This window comes from Hemicordylus capensis, chromosome 1 (genome assembly GCF_027244095.1).
Source record: "Hemicordylus capensis ecotype Gifberg chromosome 1, rHemCap1.1.pri, whole genome shotgun sequence".
NCBI classification, from domain to species: domain Eukaryota; kingdom Metazoa; phylum Chordata; class Lepidosauria; order Squamata; family Cordylidae; genus Hemicordylus; species Hemicordylus capensis.
The window spans coordinates 420,785,982-420,791,981 of NC_069657.1; the positions used below are offsets into that span (position 1 = coordinate 420,785,982).

Here is a 6,000-nt window from a genome sequence, read left to right on the forward strand (position 1 = left end):
TTTTCTCGATCCACCCTCTCCACTCCATGCATAATTTTATACACCTCAGTCATGTCTCCCCTTAGTCACCTCATTTCCAAGGTAAAGAGCCCCAGATGCTGTAGCCTAGCCTCATAAAGAAGGTGCTTTTAACACTTTGTAATAGGGTGCATGATGTGAAAGTAAATATATTTGTAGCAGAAGTACGTGTATACTCTCATAGTGAAATATGGTAATGAAGTGGTTAGAATCTAATAAAATGCAATGCTGCAAAAGATAATTAATGCACAGCAAATTTTGCAGGTAGGGCCAGTCCTTATGACACTGAAAAACTATGCAATACAGATAGCCCAGGTATCTGGGCTACCTGAGTGAATCAATACATGGTTAATAAATATGAAAAAGAATGGGAATGTTTTAGTCTGGATATTTTTTGAATTCTGAAGAATGCATGTCATTTTGCCATCCATTTTCCAGTTTTGTAAAGTGTTTGAACTTGTAATAAATATTTGAACCACCAAAACCCAAACCTACATAGTAATGTAAGTGATCCAATTGCCAATATCCACAGCACTGATTTAAAAAAGAAAGAAATCGATCAACAATGATATGAAGCGGAACCACCAACAATCAGGTGGTGGATGCCTCTGAGAACCAGTTGCAGCCTGGGGAGTAATGGCAGGAGAGAGGGCACGCCCTCAACTCCTGTCTGTGGCTTCCAGTGGCATCTGGTGGGCCACTGTTTGAAACAGGATGCTGGACTAGATGGGCCTTGGGCCTGATCCAGCAGGGCTGTTGTTATGTTCTTAATCAGAAAGATGCCCTTTTCTCTGCATTTTCCAAGAACTGCACACAATTAAGCTGCTGAGAACCTGGATACATTGAGAGAAAGGAAGTGCAGAGCACAGTTTTCTCCACGGTTAAAAGTGGGTGTGGACACTCAATATTGTTACCCACTTGAGTGCATTCTCATTGTAAAAGTCCTTATCTACAAGAGCCAGAATATAGCAGTAGGATCATAGATTCATATTACAGCTATAAGAACAACTGAAATGCAGGAAATAGCCTTTTTGTAGCACCCTTCAAAGAGAACTAGTGCATTTTGAACATACAGCTCTTCATCAGAAAGAGCATTGGATGAATAAGTATAATTTGTCAAAAGCTGATGCATACAGCCCTCGTTATTGCAGAAAATACTGCTCTCCAGGGATTAAAAATGGGTGCTGAATACCTTATTTTCCACTTCAGCACAAACTCCAAAAGATGTCTACATACAATCCTCATTTCCACAGAAGTCACATTTTACAAATAAAATCACAGACTTGCCATTACATCATAGCCTATTCCGGGGCTTGTTTTATTTATGGCCCATGCATTCCCGAAGAAGCTGCATTCCTTCGTGTGTCCTATCATATAATGGAACTGCTGCTAGTTAATTACCTCCTGGCAATCATGCCTACAGTTACCACAATGTCCAATAAATGCTTTTAATATGTTCTGAATATGACCAACCATAACCTAATTCACACTTGAAATACTTTTGAGATTTTATTCTGTATACATGGGCCCTTTATTGTGATGAAGCAGGGACAAACAGCTGTCCTCCAGTAAGTCTGTCTCTTTCCCGCTCACCAACTGTAAAAAAAAGAATGCATCGGTCGTCTTCCAGCATTCACGTGGCCCTGCTTGTGATATTCAGTAACACCCAACAAAGAACAGTGTACTCCGTATGGATCAGCAAAAAGACAACATCCCCTGGGTCAATAGAAAGTCTCTGGACAGCAGAAACACCAGAAAGCTAATGATAGCTTTTAACATCACTCTCGACTGCTCCACCAACAAAGATGAGCCAGGAGTGTCTGCGTGAGAAGCTCCATCCCTGACTGACATTGGTGCTGTGTGCATCCTGGAGGGCAGCTAATGTCTCCTGGGCTCATCACAGGCCCATAAAGACAGCAGCAGGTATACCGGAGACCTAGGGTGGGGCTTTAACACCACATTCCTGCAGCATCGCTTAACTGCTCTACCATCATAACCTTATATTATTTAACTTCCTATAAGCTACCTTGGGGATCATTCAAATCAGTACTCAACAGGGTGGGGCATAAATCTCTCAAGTAAACAAAAGCAAACATATGGACTAGGAAAAAAGCAACTCAGAGCAACTTTAGGGGGAATACTCAATTCTACATAGAATTAACACTTCACATACTTGATGCGTCTTTCATTTTATATAGAGGTCTCATTGTTTTTCTGCATACATCTATCACTGTGGGTACTTTTCACAGAACTCCAACTCATGAGCCTCATACCCTTGACTTGGAAAATGACTAAACAATAGTTAGTGACCCAATGATTTTGCTGGCCCACCTAACTAAACTATACCTTTTTCATTAGTCATAACAAAGGTCACAAACCTTTTGGAAGGCTTCACATCATGGTCAACTGGAGGCAATTCTCACTCACCACAGGTACAAGCCTATTTTTATCAGAGCGCTGTAGCTAGCACTTCACTTTCAAGAAGCAACTGCCATATGGAGAAGCAGCTGAAAACCCCCGCATATCCCTTCATATGTGACAAACAATATACAGACTAAGTCTTGTAGCATGTGAAGCAGCTTTCAGGCAGGGCTTCTTGCTGTGACCAACTAAAGCCCCTACCCCTCTGAAACAACACTTTAGAGAGTCTTATGCAGTCCATACATAGAACACATTTCGTTCCCACCACATAGTGGATGGAGGACTTATCCCTTTACTGGAGTTTCTTTCATTTCCCATCTGCATGACAGCTGAAGTACTGTATTAACTTCCACAGTTTTTAAGAATACCTCTCAACACCCCCACTCACTGTGCTTTTCAAGCTGAAGTCTGGTGCATTCACACTTAGCTTCCAGACCACTGTAATATTTCTGGCACATAAGCTTCAGTAGCAGAGGTGCTTCAGTCCTATCCCTGGCTGTTCACTCTCCTACCTCAGTGGAGATCAGGACTAGCATCACATGACAGCTGTCCAGGGCCCTCAGAAGAGCCCACTACTGATCCTCAAGACTACCTCAGGAACCATGGAGAAGAACTATAGCTCAGTGGAGGAGCATCTGCTTTGCATGTAGGAGTGCCCAGGTTCAATCTCTGGCATCTCCAAGTAGGGCTGCTGGGAAAGACCCATCTGAAACCTCAGAGAGCTACAGTAATGTAAACAATAATGAGCTAGACGGACCAATGGTCTGAGTCAGTTTAAGCAGCTTCCTAGGTAACCCAAATCCTTTGTGTGATGGTTGTGAAGCAACACTCAGGAGCCCACCCAGGCAGAAGGCAGCCCATGGAAGCTTGTCAAGCATTATCTGAAACTGGACAAGCCCTGGTGGGGAGTAAACAGTAAAGGGGTGGGGGTGGCGTAGTCATTGCTATGTTCAAAGCAGACACAGTCTCTACCCAAGACCTTCCCCCCAAACTCATGCACATTTACCTGGGACCAAGTCTTACAGAACTCCACAGTATTTTCCAGCAGAAATGCACAGCTTGCACTGTAATCCAGCAGTTCACAGTGTTGGCATGCCTTTACTCCCCAGCATTTCCCACCCAAGTACGCAACGGTAAACCGCTCCTGTATTCTACCAAAGAAAACCACAGGGCTCTGTGGGCGCCAGGAGTCGAAATCGACTTAACGACACACTTTTCCTTTACCCCGTGGAAACAGCAACCAATTGCGACCAAGTCTTTTAGCAACAATATGACAAGATCCAGCGAACTGTACAGCAGGGCGTGCGGCTCCTATCGCAGGAAGGCGCCTTCAGAACCTCCATCCCCAAGCCGGCTGCGCTGCCACCGCCTGCCTTACCTGCGTAGCGCCCCTTCTCAGGCTCAAACGCGCGCGGGCGGCTGCTCCGCTTTTAATCCCTCAACAGCAGCAGCCAGCTTCTTAGGAGGAAGGGAGCCCTTTCCCCACACTGAGCGCCCGCCCAGCAGTGGCAATTCTAGCGGTCCCGGGCAAGCCAATGGCAGCGGCAGTAGCGGTGGCGGCTGCAAGCGGAGTCTCTTCAGAGGCGCACGTGGGGGAGCAACTCGTAGGACTGCTAGGGGGCGGGAGAGGACTGACGTAGCCAAAGCTGGTGGGTGGGGCGCGCGTATTCCCAGCATCTAGAAGCAGGCTTCCTACTCCGCCAGAGGCACGCGAAGGGGCGGCTCGAGTCAAGGCTTTTGTTCTAAGCGCCGGCACCTCCCTCCAAGCGTGGGCGCCGGAGGCAGCCAGAGGGCGGGCCTTTGGCAGTGCGCAGCCCCATCCTAGGCACGTGATGTTTCTTCCGAAAATAACTGTGCCCCAGAGCTTACTCCTCCTCGGCAAGCAGGCACAGGAGGACTGCCGGTCTTTTTCTCCTCCTCCGACGCCCTTTCTCTGATTTACCTGAGTTGGAGATTGCAAAGGCGGCCTGCCGGAATAGCCGCCGCGCGTGCACGCTCCCACCTCCGCCTTGTTCCCGGGAAAGCAGCGTCGCCGCCGGGACTGGAGCCGCCTCAGTCCCTCAAGCCAGCCGCTCTGCAGCGCAGAGTAAACTTTTCCTGCTGCCGTGACTGGGCCCTGCCCCTTTCAAGGGCCGCTGAAGCGGCAGGAGCAACTGGCGGCGCTGCTGTGTTGCAGCGAGGAAGTAGCTCTGTGCCCCGGCCAGGCGCTCCAGTCCTCACCGCTGCTTTCAGTTTCGTGGCAACTGAGCCACGCTGCCTTCAGGCAGAAGCGCAGTGAGAGCAAGCCGCTTCCTTGGGGAGAGACTCCGCTCACAGCAAGATGTGGGGTGCGCGGTCACATAGGCGTCCTCAGGACTTTTTCAGGGCGGGGGCAAAGCTAGCAATCCAATATCCCCCCTCCCTGGCCGCATGCCCCATTGAATTCAATGGGAATTGGCTCAGTCCAGGGGAGGCAACTGCCCCCTCTTGCCTCCCCCTTCCCGCCAGATGCCCACGCAGGGTCGTACTTATTAAAAGTGTGTTTGTGGCTGGTGGGGAGGGGAGACACATGTCTGTGGACCCAGGAGGGGGCGGGCCCACTGACTGGCCAGCAGCCCACTCTTTGCTCTGCCCTCCTACTCTGGATCCTGTTCGGAGTGTGGGGCGTGTGTCCTAGGAGTGAGAGCAAGGGCATGCTGAGAATGTTTTGTTTTCAACATGTCCATGTAGTTCTGCAATAAACACACGGAGTATGTGTTGCCACAAGGCATCTAGAGATTTAGACTGCATGTACTGTAGAGAAAGCCACCTAATGGCGAGGTAGGGAAATGACTTGATTAGCAAGCCAGAGATTGCTGGTTCGAATCCCCTCCCCACTGGTATGTTTCCCAGTCTGTGGGAGGGGGTGTTCACTCCAAGCCCTCTGAGTGAGGGAGATGAAAATAGAGAGGGGTGAAGCTGTGGGGCCCTCAGGAGCTAGGGGTCCTGGGTTAGTTAGTTAGTTCGATTTATTTGAACCCATCTGCTCAATTATAGCTACATCCCTGCTATGGGGAAACAGCTATATCAGGCAGCAGCAATATAGGAAGATGCTGAAAGACATCGTCTCGGACTGCATGGGAGAGTTATTTATTTATTCAGTCAATCAGTCAGTCAATCAAACATATTTTTATACCGCCCAAAACTTGCATCTCTGGGCGGTTTACAACATGATGGGTTGAGATGGCAATGGTAAACCCCTCCTGTATTATACCAAAGACAACCACAGGGCTCCGTGGGCACCAGGAGTCAACACTGACTCAAGGGCATACTTTACTGTAGAGATACACAAGGTGGGAGGAGAAGAAGGTGGGGCCCCAGGGTCCATCAATCCTTCTTATCCTAGGAGGACCCACTTCAGCCTTGATGCCTTCTTATGAGCTCTCCCCTGCCACTCAGCCTCCATCTTCATAAGTAAGATGATTCTGTACATTTTGACTCTGAAGCCAGTCCCTCAGTGGTCCTTAGCCTCAAATCTGTGTAAGTTTTTGCAGCCTGTTTCTCATGCACGCCTATTTTCAGGATTTCACTGCATGAGAATCT

The 6,000-nt window shown here is 48.4% G+C and overlaps 1 protein-coding gene across 6 annotated transcripts in view; it reads right to left on the reverse strand.

Annotated features, from left to right (window-relative positions):
• TRAF5 (TNF receptor associated factor 5) overlaps positions 1-4,935 on the reverse strand; it is a 44,060-nt gene extending 39,125 nt beyond the window's left edge. Inside the window, exon 1 of one of the 6 annotated variants that reach the window (XM_053310284.1) lies at positions 4,382-4,935. The gene's annotated coding sequence lies outside the window, so the exon portion shown is untranslated. Of the gene's footprint in view, positions 1-3,445; positions 3,778-3,817; positions 4,324-4,381 lie in introns of those variants that run through there. The other 5 variants (XM_053310298.1, XM_053310266.1, XM_053310305.1 and 2 more) reach the window with 5 other exon arrangements.
• Positions 4,936-6,000: the final 1,065 nt, after the last annotated feature.